Below are 17,483 nucleotides of genomic sequence, written 5' to 3' on the forward strand. Positions count from 1 at the left end.
ACACATATAGAAGATGTTTTTCCTACAAGCCCGAATATGTCCTAAACATATCCTACTTCTTATACATGCCTGTCTCAGTTCATCCTTAGGTCACTTAGGCTTTTTTACTGTACTACGAATTTTTACCTAAGGGACTAATCAATATACTATGGGTCCCAACAGCCTAGGGGCCTATCACTCTACCACCTCCCCAAAGGTTCTGATTACAGTAGTTGCTGAGCCTCAATAGGTGATCTCATTGTTTAATGGATTGAATTATCTGGGTGATCTTAACTTGAATTCTCTCCACCTCTCATTTCCCGCTTCAGCTGATATGGTTAATGAGGCTAATTTGGAAGGTACTTCACATCTGAGACCTTGTTAAGCTTCCTGTGATTTTTGGCAGGAAGAACAGCATTGCCAGTGTCTTCACACAATAGCCCCAAACAATTTTGGTAAGATCAGTTGAAATGAGAACTCTGTGTTTGTGGCAGGGGGAGGATGAATGATTCTTTATGGCTTTTAGTTCTACCTCCCCCAATACTCCAGTGAAGGAGGAGTTGAGAGAGTCAGGATGGCCCAGAGTTGATGAAGTTGATGATCCATCCTGCTTCGCCCTATCCACCTCTATGTATCCCCTGACATGGCTGATATGGAGAAGAAAATCCAGGGAGGGATGGCCCTTCCAGACAATGGGCAAATTCCCAGTGTGGTAGGCCACTGGGAGGAAAGTCTTGGGTCATGGTTGCAAACTCCCTCAAAAAAATCTCCAAAACAACCCCAAAGGTATCCCTAAGGGTAATGCCTTACTGTCTTCAGGGAAAAACCCTACCCTAAAGCACCCAACTCCTAGGTTAGGAAGTAATTATCCATAGAAGAACCTTGTTGATCTAGTTCCCATTGTTTTCAGTGTTAATGAGACCATTTGTCTATTAAGAGTATGTTTTCTAATTCCCACAATGGCTATGAAGTTGCTTACCTCAGAGAAATTGTTATATATTGCAAAAGGGAATTCTTAATCCCTTTCTCTAATTTAACTGGGGACCATGAGATCCTTTTAGCATAAAGATGTGTAGGGATAAACCAGCCCACAGTGACAAGAAGTAGAAACCAGAGGAAATGAGATAAGAAAGTGAGCTTTCTAGGAGTTTGACTAATCTCTTAAAAATCTTCTGATTTTCTTCATCATTTTACTTAACTATCCCTAGGCCAAACTCCTAACAGTTAATTCTGGAGTTAGAAGTTAGAAAACAGCGCCATCCATGGGCAAAAGTGTAGAATCACAGGAAATTTAATACTTAGATTTTAAAATACATAGGCAACAGAATATGGTGCTGAAAATCATGGCTCATACTGTGAAAGAGCAGTTTCCTACCTATCTCAAACAGCTCCTATACCCAGAGAACATTGCTGAGCTCGCACAGTTCACAATTTTAGATTGTCTTCTTTTATTACCATTTCTGAGTGTAATTAGACTGATAGGATATCTTTAAATTTACCAAATAGTTTACCTATTCCTCTCCAAGAAAAAACAGTGGAAAGATAGGTTGACTCATCTGAAGACTCAGATAGAATACCTTGTAAGATGTATTTCTCAATCTACCCAAACTACGTCTCACTCTACCTAGCCCAGAAAAGGTAAAAAATCCCCTTAGTCCTTGTGCTGGCCTTTTATAACCCCTTCTTACCTCACTTCCTGTCTCTCTGATTTCTACTTCCTGTCACTGTGGGTTGGTTTATCTCTACACATCTCTATGCTAAAAGGACCTCCTGCTCCCCAGTTAAATTAGAGAAAGGAATAAAGAATTCCCTTTTACAATATTATATGAGTATATAGGGTCAACTTCTATTCAGAGGCAATCTATATTCAGGACAATGTTGTAATTTTTACCTGATGATGCAATCTGAATTTTTTTGTTAACCTAATAGGCTCTGAGAGATCTTTATTCCCATCTTTCCCACCTTCCTGTCTCAGAGAGCTTGTACCTGTGTGTCTAGGGTTCTCAACAGGAGCAAACTTGCCTAAAGTCTCTCCAAATGAGGATACAGAAAGTAACAACAGCAGCTGCCACTACATTGAGGTTCTCATCCTGTTATACTAGAACACATACAGAGAGAGAAGAAAGAAAGAATAGTCAGTCAATGCCCCCACACTGAACCCCTCTGTGGTTCCTTGCCAGGAGGGCAAACTAGAGGAAAAAGGAAAAGGGTCAACCTTTTGGAAGATCCCTCTCTGAAGGGAGAGAAACTGTCTGAATCTAATGGTGAGAGAGAAAGGAGATAGCCAGGAAACAGACAAGAACACTCATAAAACAACTTTTAAAGAACTATAAAGTAGCTCTAACTGAGCCTGGAACAAAGCTGAGAACTTCAGAACTGAAAAGGATCATTTAACCCAGGAAAGTCCTATGGCCCATAGAGGTTAAATGAATTTTTAAGCTCTTACCTTCCATCTTAGAATCAATACTATGTATTGGTTCTGAGGCAGAAGAGCGGTAAGACTAGAAAATGGGGGTTAAGTGACTTGCCCAGAGTCACACAGCTAGGAAGTGTCTGAGGCCAGATTTGATCCTAGGACTCCCATCTCCACAATTGGTTCTCTCTCCTCTGAGTCACTTAGCTGTATCCAGGTCAGTAAATTCTTCAAAGGCATAGATGTGGCAGAACTAGGTTTTCCAACTCTTCTGACTCAAAATTCTTAATCCTTTCTTTGATATTACATTGTCTCATGTATGGGAAGTAAGTCAAGTAATATTTGTCATGCGGAATTCAAACAAATTTGGTAGTGAGCCATCAGGACTGGCCAAGTTAGAAATTATGGCCAGTACAAAGTATCAGAGGTAGGAGGGAATATAGCCTATGTAAATCTTAAAGCATCATAAAGCTTTGTAAAAAAGCATTGTAAAAATGCATTGTAAAAATCTTAAAGCATTGTTATTGATATCAACTAACTAACTAAACATTATTATTATTGACAAATCAAATACTTTTATTACAATTAGATGGTGATCTTTCTTAAGTGTATAAAATTCATTTTTTATTTTAATATTTTATTTTTCTCAATTACATATGAAAATGACTTTTGATTAAAAAAAACTTTTGAATTCCAAATTTTTCCCTCCTTCTTTCCTTTTGCTCCTCTCTGAAACAGCAAGCAATTTGATATAGGTTATACATGTGCAGTCACACAAAACATATTTTCATAGTAGTCATGTCATGAAAGAACACACAGACAAAAAAACAAACAAGAAAAATCAAGAAAGTGTTAAAAGGTATGCTTGGATCTACATTCAGATTCCACCAGTTCTTTCTCTGGAGGCAGATTTCATTTTTCATGAAGGGTCCTTCAGAATTGTCTTGGATCTTGTATAACAGAGAATGACTAAGTCAATTCCCAGGTTATCATTATACAGTATTGCTATTACTGTGTAGTGTTCTGGTTCAGGAGCAAGTTTTCTTAATCTGTCTTGAACAGTATATATTATTTTATTTTTATTATAAAGATATGTTATTTTTACCAATTACACATTTTTACCAATCACAAATTAAAAAAAAAGTTGTCCAGAGTAATATAATCCAAATGGTCTCCCTCCCTTCTTCTCTCCTCCATCCTGGAGCTGGCAGGCAATTTGATCTGGTTTATACATGTATTTTTATGCAAAACATATTTCCATATTGTCCATTTTTGTAAGAGAATAATCAAAACTAAATCCCCCAAACAAAATCCCAAATACAGTAAAATGAAAAATAGTCTGCTTTCATCTGCATTTTGAGTCTAGCAGTTCTATCTCTGAAACTGGATATCATTCTTTGTCTAAGTCCCTAAGAATTGTCCTGGTTCATGACAATAGCTAAGTCTATCACTGTTGATCACTCCACATTATTGCTGTTACTGTGTATAATGTTCTCCTGGTTCTGCTTATTTCATGCTGTATCAGTCCGTGAAGGTCTTTTCAGTCCTCTCTGAAATCATCCTGTTCATCATTTCTAAGGCACAATAGTATTGAATTGTATATTTTAGTCCTTTCTACATACTCTATATACCTAGAGAGAAGACACCACTCCAATGAAAAATACATCACTTTGCTCTCTAAGTTCTCAGAGTAGGAGAAAGGAATCAAGGTTCTCAGTGCTGGGAGTGATCTACCCATTCTGGGTATCAGTTTCTTCACCTGTAATATAATGGGGTTAGATAAGACAGTCTTTTAGGGTCCTTCTGGCTCTGCCATTCTGGGCTTCTACAAGTCTGACATATTTAGATGTGGGTGTTTCTTATACTGAAGATGAATATTGAAAAAATAAAATGGGTGGCTATTTAAATAAATATTAGTTGGTTGGTGGCATGATGAATAAAAGAGTTAGATGATTTCTAGGTTCTTGATAGTCTTTGGACCAATAATTTAAAATCCTCTAGATCTGGGAAAGAATTCATGGAGAAACTGACAAGGTAACAATAACAGGGTTTATTATTTAACAGGGACAGGTAAGGGAAGGGAATGGGATGAACTAACTAGGGTAGAACTGAATTCCTCCCACTAAGGTCCAACCGATTTCTACACTGATCTCTACCTAAATTTACCCAGCTAACTAAGTTATGTCTTAACCAGAATTTCCCCCCTTTGGTAATATGAAGAGTAAGAGAAAGTGGAAAGTAACAGTTTCACTCAGTTTGTAAGGAGATCTCACGGCTGTTGTCCTTCAGGGTCTGTCAGGAATCCAGGAGGACATAAGTCCAAAGGGAAAGGGAGTAAGGTTATTGACTGCACAGTCCACCTGTGTGTCTCACCAAACTCAACCTCTTCCTGACCAGTGAAAACCTTGATAGATGATCCACTCAGAAAGGGTATCCAGAGAGAGAGATATATATACCTCCAGAGTGAGATTAAGTCCAGGGACTATCTGATACCAGTAAGTCACTGACCCCAGAATTCTGGAATTTTCTCTCTCCTTCTGCCTGTAACTTTCTGCTTTCCCTATAACAGTGCCAAATTAACCCACCTCTTTGCAACTCCTTTCCACATGAAACAATGTTTTCTTAGATCCAGCCTACCTTCCCCCTGAGTCTGTTTCTCCTTTATTCTGTCCTCAGTGGAAATGAAAAATATCCAATCTACAAGTAATAGCCTTTCATAGAATTAGGGACTATCATTACATTGCCCTATTATCTAATATTCAGACACCCCATCCCTCACTCCCTAAATGTCATTTCACCTGATTTATCATATTAATTGTCTCCATTTCCCAATTTTCTAAAGCCCTGAATGGGTGTGAATAGAGCAAGTCACCTCACCTTGAGGGGGAAGGCTGCCTGCCCCTTCCTCTTACCCTCCCCAGATAATTCCTACCCCAGTTCTCTTCCATGCTCTCCCTTTGGACAGTGTCCAACAACTCAAAAGACTTAAGAGAAAATAAACTGGGAAGAGATGGAAGGAATGAGGGTCTCTTGGGCTAAATAAAGGGGAAATGCTAGAGAGTGGTAGACCAGAACTCCAAAGTCAAATTTACACTCAAGACAATAGGGCTGAGGATGCAGGGTCTAGAGAAGGGGGAGCAAAGTGGCCTCTATTCAGGGGCAGCTACTGTGGCTCAGCAGATTGAAAAGGAGGCCTAGAGATGGGAGGACCTGGGTTCAAATATGGGCTTAGATCCTTCTTACCTGTGTGACCCTGAGCAAATCATTCAACATCCCTTGATGCTCTTCTGCCTTTGAACCAGTAGACAATATTGATTCTAAGACAGAAGGGTTTTTGTTTCTGAGTTGTCACCCACTCTAGCACAAGGGTTGTGGACCTCCCTTCACTTAAGGAAATGTGGGGGTGTATACACTTCTGGTGATTAAATCTAAAAGTGGTCAAGGGGAGAGTTAATCCCATCTTCACAATACTTTGCTGCTCCTTCAAAAGGAGTTGCTCAGCAATGCAATGATCAGGGACAATCCTGAAAGACTTATGATGGGGAATGCTATCTACCTCTAGAAAGGAAACTGTGGAGTCAGATGGATGTGGATCCAGCAGACTATCTTATACATCAGTGTATTTATGGTTTTATTTTGGGGTTTTGGTTTTGCATAAGTGTGCTCTTACGTCAGTGGCCAAGATTGAAAGGTGTTTTGCATGAAAATAAAAATAAAATTAAAACAAAAGAAATTATATTTTAAGGAAGGGCTTCTAAAATTTTACACAAGCTTAAGAAGAATTGTGTGGTTTAAGTATCAAGGTAAGGTTAGGGACAACTAGGTTGCATAGTAGTTAGAATGCCAGGCCTAGAGTTGAGAGGACCTGGGTTCAAATATGACCTCAGATACTTCCTTTGTGACCTTGGGCAAGTCACTTAACCCCCATTGTCTAGTCCTTACCTCTTCTACCTTACAACTGATACTAAGTCATAAGATAAAGGTTTAAAAAAAAGATGAGGTTAAATGGAGAGATAATCTAGAGGAAAAGTTGGGAGATTTATCCCAGCTCCCCTCAAATTCCTTCAATTGGAAAATGATCTACTCCCTTTATGTGCCCACCCCATCCTTTTATATAATTATATATATATACATACATATATATGTATACATATATATATTTAACCATAAAAATAAATGAGTATATGTATGTGTATATATATGTGTGTGTGTGTATATATATAAATGTATATATACAAAATACATGTATTTATTTATTTATTTTTATGGTCAAATATAAATATATTTTATATATTATATATATATATATATTATATATATAGATATAGATAAATGTCAAGCACTTCCTATGTGTCAGCGGCTGTTGGGGGCATTGGGGATAGAAAGACAGAAATGAAAGTCTCTTTCCTCAGAGAATTTATATTCATCTCTCTGAGTCTCAGCTTAATCATCTATATAGTGAGTGAGGATAAGAGTATCTGATCTTCCTGACCTGAGAGGAGGGTAAGGCTCAAATAAAAGTTATGAAGAAATAGGAAAAAAAATTTTCAACCTTTACCTTCCATCTTAGAACTGATATCAGTTCCAAAGCAGAATTGAGGAAAGGGCTAAGCAATTGGGATCAGGTGACTTACCCAGGGTCATATAGCTATGAAGTGTCAGAGGCCAGATTTGAACCCACAACCTCCCAACTCCAGGCCTGGAGCTCTATTCTCTGAGCCAATTGGCTGCCCCAACTGTATGTAAAATTAAAGTGTTATTAAGCAGGCAATTTTATCTGCCCCTTCTCTAGGCATCCCAGATTGCAAAAAACCATTCACATTGCATGTACATGAATGAAGAAGAGTAGCCTCAGGTATACTAACACAAGCTTTAGGATTTGTTCAATGTCCTACTGCATATTATTTGACTCAACTAGACCCAATAGCTTCTGGAGCACCACCACATCTCAGAGGAGTTGCTGCAACAGCTCTGCTAGTAACAAAATCTGCAGATGTAGTGTTGGGATGTCCACTAACAATAATGTGCCCACATGAAGTAGAAGCATTACTGCTAAGACATAGAATACAGGTATTCCCAGACGAAGGCTTACAATATATGAAATAACTTTACTAGGCAATGAAAACAGATTTAAAACACTGCACAACACTAAATCCTGCTACATTGCTTCCAGATTTGCCAGTCACAGGAGAACCATTACATAGTTGCAAATCATTAGTGTCTATGGCAGAAAAACCACATGAAAATCTCTTAGACACTCCATTAGAAATACAGATCAAATTTTGTTTACAGATGGTTCTTCCTTTATGAGAAATGGTATACGTTATACTGGAGCAGCTTAGACACAGAATTTACAGTTCTGTGGTCAGCTTTACTTCCATCAAATCTAAGTGCATAAGGTGCAGAGTTAATAGCATTGAAACAAGCCTGTATAATTGCCAGAAACAAAAAGGCAACAATATATACTGATTCAACATATGCCTTTGGAATATGTCATGCTGTGGGTACCCTTTGGCTACAAAGAAGTTTCTTAACATCATCTGGCAAAACGATTGCTAATGCAAAAATTATAAATGAGGTTCTTACAGCTTTACATCTACCTGAAACCCTGGCTGTTGTACATAGTTCTGCCCACACAGGTGGAACTGACTTTGTTTTGAAAGGAAATCATAGAGCAGATATTGCTGCAAAACTTTCTGCTATAGAAGGCTTGAATTGATTTTAAATTTGACAATTATAAATGAAGCAGATTTGTCCCTTGCATATAATGAGAAAGAGGTTAAGAAATGGAAACAAAACTTTAAGGCTAAACAAATTAATAGTGGGTGGGTTGTAGCATCAGAAGGCAAACCAATACTTCCAAGAACTTTTTATCAACAAATCTGCCAATCAATTCATAAAAATCGACATTTTAGAACACAAGGCATTATCAATTTGGTAAAGAAAGTATGGATAGCCCCTGGCATAACAAATATCACCTCTAAAGTATGTGCAGCTTGTGAAACTTGCCAAGCCTATAACCAAAATAGCTTTTGAAGAAAAGCGTTTTGGGGATGTCCTTTAGCCTACACGCCATTTGAACATCTCCAAATTGACTTCATAACAATGCCAAAAGCTAGACATAACAAATTTTGTTTAGTTATAGTAGACCAGCTAACAAGATGACTGTAGGCATTTCCAACAGTAAGAGCCATGGCAGCATTTGTATCCAAAATACTACTAAAAGAAATAATATCTAGAGTTGGTTTACCAGCAAGAATTGATTTGGATAAGGGAACACATTTACAGATTCGGTTTTATCACAAATATATTCTTGCCTAGGTATAATACCAAGTAGCAATCCAGGTATACATTAATCTTGATGTTATTTTAAGAGTGCTCAAAGAACTGACTCTTGTATTGCTTATGATCGATTTCTGTAACCTTGAGTTAAATTGAACCTCAGCCTTGCCAAATTCCTAGCCCTTTCCTAAGGCTACACTCCAGGAGACTGGTCAGTTATCTCAGTCTCCTTATTTTACCTAAAACAATCAATTAACATATGTATCAAACAATCCTAGATGCCTTAGGCCATATAAACTCCTGATCTGGGTATTGTCTTAGAATGATGATTACCTCATAATGTTAATGTATTAGACCACTTGGCTCTTCCCTTCCCCCTATACTGTTGTAACCCCAATAAAAATAGCAGTATGGCAGCTAAGGGTTAAGCTCTAAGCCATCTAAGCTCTTTACCATCAGAGCTTCATTCCAGTGAAGGTCTAAACCAGTGATTCCCAAAGTGGGTGCTACCGCCCCCTGGTGGGTGCTGCAGCAATCCGGGGGGGGGAGGGGTTTGATGATGGCCACAGGTGCATTTATCTTTCCTATTAATTGCTATCAAAATTTTAAAAAAATTAATTTCCATGGAGCTAAGTAATATTTTTTTCTGGAAAGGGGGTGGTAGGCCAAAAAAGTTTGGGAACCACTGCTCTAACCATGGAAGTTCTTATCCACCAGAGCTTACATGCTATCTGACTACCTTATGCCAGAACTTTCCATGTCTGGGTGTCTTTATTCTCACCTTATGTTCTCTTTCCCTTAGTCCTTAACCTGTAACCCATTTTCTCTTAGTCCCTGGTTCCCCTTTCAGAGTGTCCTACCTACTAGGAATCTTCGTGGAGCTACTGGATGGCTTTAATTCCTAAAATTTGTGTTATTGAATACCTGATTCCAGCTTTTGCAATTTAATGTTAATTAGCCTTTTACCCCACATAAATAACATTTTGTTGGTTTATTTGTAGATTCATGCAAAGGAGCTAGGGTCACTCCCTGATTTTCAATTTTTTCTTTTAAAATTTTATTTTTTTCTTTAAGGCCTCCATTAATTCATTGTTCCCCTCATGATTTTGTGAATGGCCCTTAAAAACATAGACTGCTACCCTCCTCAATTTCTCAAGATTCATAGAGTCCCAAATTGGGCAGCCTGTCTTAACATAGTCTTTGACCACTGTACAACAATTCTCAATGAATTGTCTACATATTTGTCTAATATTACTTTCTCTGGACAAGCCCAGGTCTATATATCTGTTTCCCAACTCAGTAAGTCTGTCCATAAACTGGGAGGGATTTTCAATGATTTTTTGTTTGGTCCTTTTGAATTTTGACTATGTATCATGCCTGTTGGAGCAAGCTCTCATGGTTGTCAGTGGGGCTCTCTGGCCTGGCATAGTTTTTTGTAATCTGCCTCAATATTGGGGTTCTATTTTGGATTTTCAGTCAGCCAATGAATTGCTCTCCTACTTTGGTCCTGATTAGCAAGTGAGATGATTTTATTTTTCTCTCTGCTTGTCAAAGGGATAGAGGAAGAAGGATATGAGGCATCAGGGATGGGGGGAGGGTGGGCATGAGGGAGGGCTGAGGCAGCACCAGGGATGGGGGATGAATGTGTTGAGTAGGAGGAGGAACAGAATTTCGTAGGGCAGGGTGGGTCAGAGACTGAATCAGATCTGACAACAAGAACTTATGGAGAGATAAATCTTTCTTACCCTTGGGTTTTTTAATTTCTTTCCATGCTTTTCATAAAATCCTTGGGCTCCTTTAAACTCTCCTCCAAATTTTCCAGTTGATTCTCAAGCTGAGCTTTTACTTCAACTATTAGTTGAGTGGTAGGAGGTCTGACTGGACAGAAAATCCACCCATTATGAATTTATCTTGCTGTAGGGTGTGAGATGATGATCTAGACCCAATCTCTCCCATATTGTTTTCCAATTTTCCCAGCAGTTTTTGTCAAATAGTGGATTTTTGTCCCAAAAGCTGGGCTCTATGGGCTTATCATAGACTGTCTTGCTGAGGTCACTTTCCCCAAGTCTATTTCAATGATCCTCCCTCTGTCTCTTCACCAGTATCATATTATTTTGATGGCCACTGCTTTATACTACAGTTTAAGATCTGGTACTGCTAGGCCACCTTCCTTCACATTTTTTTCATTAGTTCCCTTGATATTCTTCTTCCAGAAGAATTTTGTTATAATAAAATTAAAGGAGAATTTTTTAAAAATTGAAAGTAACACAAAATTGAAAGAACATATTCAGTTATTTAAAGAACAAATCACAGAAACAATTAGTAATTTCATTGAAGAAAACAACAATGATGAGACATCCTACCAAAACCAGTGGAGTGCAGCCAAAACAGTACTCAAGGGGAAATGTATATCCTTGAGTGCATATATTAACAAATTAGGGAGGGCAAAGATCAATGAATTGACCATGCAAATGAAAAAACTAAAAAGTGAACAAATTAAAAATCCTCAGATGAAAACTAACTGAGATAGTAAAAATTAAAGGAGAAATCAATAAAATTGAAAGTAAGAGAACTACTGAATTAGTAAATAAGACTAGAAACTGGTACTTTGAAAAAACAAATAAAATTGACAAAGTATTGGTCAATCTAATGAAAAAAGGAAAGAAGAAAACCAAATTAGCAGTATCAAAGATGAAAAGGGAGACCACACCTCTAATGAAGAGGAAATTAAGGCAATCATTAAAAACTATTTTACACAATTATATGGCAATAAATATAATAATCTAGGTGACATGGATGAATATTTACAAAAATATAAACTGACTAGATTAACAGTAGAAGAAAAGACTATTTAAATAATCTCATATCAGAAAAAAGAAATTGAACCTGTCAACTCACTAAGAAAAATCCTCAGGACCAGGCGGATTCACAAGTGAATTCTATCAAACTTTCAAAGAAATACTAATCCCAATACTATACAACCTATTTGACATAATAAGCAAAGAAGGATTTCTACCAAATTCTTTTTATGACCCTACTATGGTACTGAATCCAAAGCCAGGCAGACCAAAAACAGAGAAAGAAAAGTACAGTCCAATCTCCTTAATGAACATAAATGCAAAATTTTCATTTATTTATTTATTTATTTTGAAATTTGGGGGGGGTATTTTTCTTTTGAATATTTTCCCATAGTTACATGTTTCATGCTTTCCCTCTCCTCCAAACCCTCCTAACCTCCCTTAATCAATGTACAATTCTGCTAGGTTTTACATATATCATTGATTAAGACCAAATTCCATATTATTGATAGTTGGACTAGAGTTATTGTTTAGTGTCTACATCCCCAATAATATCCCCATCAGCCCATGTATTCAAGCAGTTATTTTTATTCTGTGTTTCTCCTCCCACAGTTCTTCCTCTGAATGTGGCTAGTTTTCTTTCTCATAAGTCCCTCAGCCTTGCTCTGGATCCTTGCATTGCTGCTAGTAAAGAAGTCTGTTATGTTTAATTGTACCACAGTGTATCACTTTCTGTGTACAATGTTCTCCTGGATCTGCTCCTTTCACTCTGCATCAGTTCCTGGAGGTCATTCCAGTTCACATGGAATTCCTCTAGTTCTTTATTCTTTTGAGCACAATAGTATTCCATCACCAACAGATACCATAATTTGTTCAGCCATTCCCCAATCAAAGGATATTCCCTCATTGTCCAATTTTTTGCCACCACAAAGAACACAACTATAAATATTTTTGTTCAAGCCTTTTTCCTTATTATCTCTTTTGGATATAAACCAAGCAGTGCTATGGCTGGATCAAAAGGCAGATAGTCTTTTAAGGCACTGTGGGTATAGTTCCAAATTGACATCCAGAATAGTCGCATCAATTCACAACTCCATCAGCAATGCATTAATGTCCCAATTTTGCCACATCCCCTCCAATATTCATTACTTTCCCTTGCTGTCATTTTAGCCAATCTGTTATGTGTGAAGTGATACCTCAGAGTTGTTTTGATTTGCATTTCTATTATTATTATAGATTTAGAACACTTTCTCATGTGCTTATTGATAGTTAGATTTCTTTATCTGAAAATTGCCTATTCATGTCCCTTGCCCATTTATCGATTGGGGGATGGCTTGATTTTTTTGTGCAATTGATTTAGCTCCTTGTATATTTGAGTAATTAGACTTTTGTCTGAGTTTTTTGTCATAAAGATTTTTTCCCAATTTGTTGCTTCCCTTTTAATTTCGGTAGCATTGGTTTTGTCTGTACAAAAACGTTTTAGTTTAATTTAGTCAAAATTATTTATTTTACATTTTGTAATTTTTTCTAACTTTTGCTTAGTTTTAAAATTTTCCTTTCCCAGAGATATGACAAGTATACTATTCTGTGCTCACCTAATTTACTTATAATTTCTGTCGTTATATTCAAGTCATTCACCCATTCTGAGTTTATCTTGCTATAAGGTGTGAGACGTTGATCTAGACCCAATCTCTCCCATTTTATTTTCCAATTTTCCCAGCAGTTTTTGTCAAATAGTGGGTTTTTGTCCCAAAAGCTGGGTTCTTTGGGTTTATCTTTGTCTATAGAAAAATTAATCTATTTATTTAGTGTCTTGATGAGGCCACTTACCCCTAGTCTATTCCACTGATCCTCCCTCTGTCTCTTCACCAGTATCATATTGTTTTGATAACTACTGCTTTATAGTACTATTTAAGATCTGGTACTGATAGGCCACCTTCCTTCACATTTTTTTCATTATTTCCCTTGATATTCTTGGTCTTTTGTTCTTCCAAATGAACTTTGTGGTAGTTTATTCTAATTCAGGAAAAAAGTTTTTTGGTAGTTTGTTAGGTATAGCACTAAATAAGTAAATTAATTTGGGTAGAATGGTCATTTTTATTATGTTAGCTCATCCTACCCATGAGCAATCAATGTTTTTCCAATTATTTAGATCTAGTTTTAATTGTGTAGAAAGGGTTTTGTAGTTCTGTTCGTGTAAGTCCTGTGTTAGTCTTGGCACATAGATTCCTAAGTATTTTATTTTGTCTAGGGTGATTTTAAATTGATTTTCTCTTTCTAACTCTTCCTGCTGCAATGTGTTGGAAATATATAGAAATGCTGATGATTTATGTGCATTTATTTTGTATCCTGCAACTTTGCTAAAGTTGCAAACTACCAAAAAACTTTTTTACTGAGTTAGAAAAAACTACAACAAAGTTCATTTGGAAGAACAAAAGATCAATAATATCAAGGGAAATAATGAAAAAAACATGAAGGAAGGTGGCCTAGCAGTGCCAGATCTTAAACTGTACTATAAAACAGTAATCATCAAAACAATGTGATACTAGGTTAAGAGACAAAAGGGAGGATCATTGAAATAGACTTGAGGAAAGTGACCTCAAGAAGACAGTCTATGATAAACCCAAAGAGCCTAGCTTTCAGGACAAAAATCCACTATTTGACAAAAACTGCTGGGAAAATTGGAAAACAATATGAAAGAGATTAGGTTTAGATCAACATCTTCCACCCTACGCCAAGATAAACTCAGAATTGGTGAAAATTTTGAATATAAAGAAAGAAACTATAATCAAATTAGGTGAACACAGAATAGTATATATGTCAGATCTTTGGGAAAAGAAAGATTTTAAGACCAAGCAAGAGTTAGAAAAATTTACAAAATGTAAAATAAGTAATTTTGATTACATTAAATTAAAAAGGTATTGTACAAACAAAACCAATGCTACCAAAATTAGAAGAAAAGCAACAAACTGGGAAAAAATCTTTATAACAAAAACCTCTGCCAAAGGTCTAATTACTCAAATCTATAAGGAACTAAATCAATTGTACAAAAAAATCGAACCATTCCCCAATTGATAAATGGGTAAGGGACATGAATAGGCAATTTTCAGATAAAGAAATCAAAACTATCAATAAACACATGAAAAAGTACTCTAAATCTCTAATAATTAGAGAAATGCAAATCAAAACAACTCTGAGGTACCACTTCACACCTAGAAGATTAGCTAAAGTGACAGAAGTGGAGAGTAATGAATGTTGGAGGGGATGTGGCAAAATTGGAACATTGATGCATTGCTGGTGGAGTTGTGAATTGATCCAACTATGATGGCAATTTAGAACTATTCCCAAAAAGTGCTAAAAGATTGCTTGCCCTTTGATCCATCCATACTACTTCTGGATTTATACCTCAAAGAGATCATAAGGAAAAAGACATACAAAAATATTTATAGCTGTACTCTTTGTGGTGGCAAAAATCTGGAAAATGAGGGTATGCCCTTCAATTGGTGAATGGCTGAACAAACTGTGGTATCTGTTGGTTATAGAATACTATTCTGCTCAAAGGAATAATGAACTGGAGGGATTCCATGTGAACTGGAATGACCTCCAGGAATTGATGCAGAGTGAAAGGAGAAGAACCAGGAGAACATTATACACAGAGACTGATACAAGGTGGCAAAATCAAATGTAATGGACTTCTCTACTAGCAACAATGCAATGATCCAGGACAACTATGAAGAACCTATGAAAAAGAACACTACCCATATTCAGAGGAAGAACTAAAGGAGTAGAAACACAGAAGAAAAATAACTGCCTGATCACATGGGTGAATAGGGATATAACTAGGGATGTTGACTCAAAATGAACACCCTGGTGCAAATATCAATGATATGGAAATAGGTTTTGATCAATGACACATATAAAACCCAGTGGAATTGTGTATTCGGCTATGGCATGGGTGGGAGGAAGAGAGGGATAGAACATGAATCCTTTAACCATGGGAAAATGTTGTGAATTAATTAATGAAATAAAAGATAGTATTAAAAGAAAAAGAATACCTGTACTATAGTAAGGAAATTTTTTAGAAACAACTATTTTGATTGGGAGACAATGAGTCTGAAGGAATTAAAGAGAAAAGCAGACTATGTATTTTCAGCTGAAAAAAATAAGTGCCAATGAAAAGGACAGTATTATTGAAGACCTAAAAAAAAACAATTACAAGATGCACATAAAAAAGTGAAAGACAGTGAAATCAAGGAAATTAAAGTGGTAGCTGCATTAAGATCAATGCAGCCTAGAAATCAATATGTCACTAGGGAAAGAAAGTCTGAAGCTCCAAGGTGTTATTTGTGTAATCATGTGGGTCATCTTGTAAGGGATCATCACTATAGGGGACTAAATAAGTTATTTTTCTTCTGTGTTTCTACTCCTTTAGTTCTTCCTCTGAATATGAGAGTATTGTTAAATCTAAGGAATGTGATAAAAATGTAAAATCCTGGAAAAGTCATGCAATTCAAGCAGATGTGTGTTTGGATGATTAGGAGATGACTGGGCTTTGCACTGATGTTACTGTATTAGTTCCAGCATTGGAAACATATCTGTAGTACATGCATTTCTTTGTATGCCAGATTGCCCAATGAATCTCTTAGGAAAAGATCTTTTATGTAAACTTAGGGCTATGATCCATTGTACTCAAAGTGGAGAAATTTCATTACATCTTCCAGAAGAATCTTTGAAAGCTTTTCCAATGCTTTTTTTAGATTCAGTGATTATGGGGAGGGGGAGGAGGAATCAGTTTCAGTTTTTCCAATACCTGATGACATCTCTGAGGATCTCTGGTAAAAATCTTCTACAGATGTGGGCTTGTTGAAATCAGCTTCTTCAGTCAGGGTGCAGACTAAGGGAGGACCAGTTCCTTGTGTACCTCAATATCCCTTGACCAAAGAAGCAATTGAGGGAATATGACCAATCATAAAATCCCTAATCCAACAAGGGATCATAATATCTTACTTCTCAGAATTTAATAGTCCTATTCTTCCTATTAAAAAGCCAAAGCTAGATGAGAATGGCAGACCTGTATCATTTTATTTAAGATTTAAGGGCTATCAATGATTATGTGATCAAAACTCATCCTATTGTACCAAGTCCAGCTGCTATAATTTCTTTCATTACAAGCCAGGCAAGATATTTCACTGTGGTAGACTTATACTCAGCTTTTTTCTCAATTCATAAAGATTCTCAAAATATCATTGTTTTTATGTGGGAAAAGACACAGTAGGCCTGGACTTGTTTGCCTCAAGGTTTCTTGGACTCACTGAATCAATTTTCACAAATTTTAAATAGAGATCTAAAAAGTATAACATTCAAGGAGAGCAAACAGGTACATTTTGTGGATAATATACTCCTTGCATTCCCAAATGTAAAAGTGTGTCTTAGAGATAGCAGGATTCTCTTCTTAGAATTGTATGAGCATGGGCATAAGATCTCCAGGGCAAAATTACAGTGGGTTTTGCCTGGAGTGCAATATCTAGGTTTTGTGTTATCATAAGGCTCAAGGAGGATCATGCAGAAAATAATAGCTAATATCCAAAAACTGACTGCTCCAAAGACAAAAAAGCAGCTCAGAGCTGTTTTTGGAACAACTGGGTTCTGTAGACAGTGGATACCTGGCTACAGTGAGATAACCAAAAGCCTTGCTGATTTGACCCAGAACACAAAACCTGAACCTCTGAAACTTAAGTCTGAACATCTGCAAGCCTTAAGCAAAGCTCAAGGAAACCGTTTTATCTGCTCCTGCTTTGGATATCCCAGACTATTCAGTCATTCCAATTATTTGTTAATGAGACCAAGGGAATTGCTTCTGAGTTATTAACACAGATTTTGGGACAAAGTAATCATCTTATTGGGTATTATAGTTGTCAGCTTGATCCCATAGCTGCAGGTACTGTACCTTGTCTGTGGGGGGTAGCTGCTGGTGCTGTCCAGAAGTCAGCTGATTTATTGTTGGGATATCC

Source organism: Gracilinanus agilis, chromosome 4, assembly GCF_016433145.1.
Source record: "Gracilinanus agilis isolate LMUSP501 chromosome 4, AgileGrace, whole genome shotgun sequence".
NCBI classification, from domain to species: Eukaryota; Metazoa; Chordata; class Mammalia; order Didelphimorphia; family Didelphidae; genus Gracilinanus; species Gracilinanus agilis.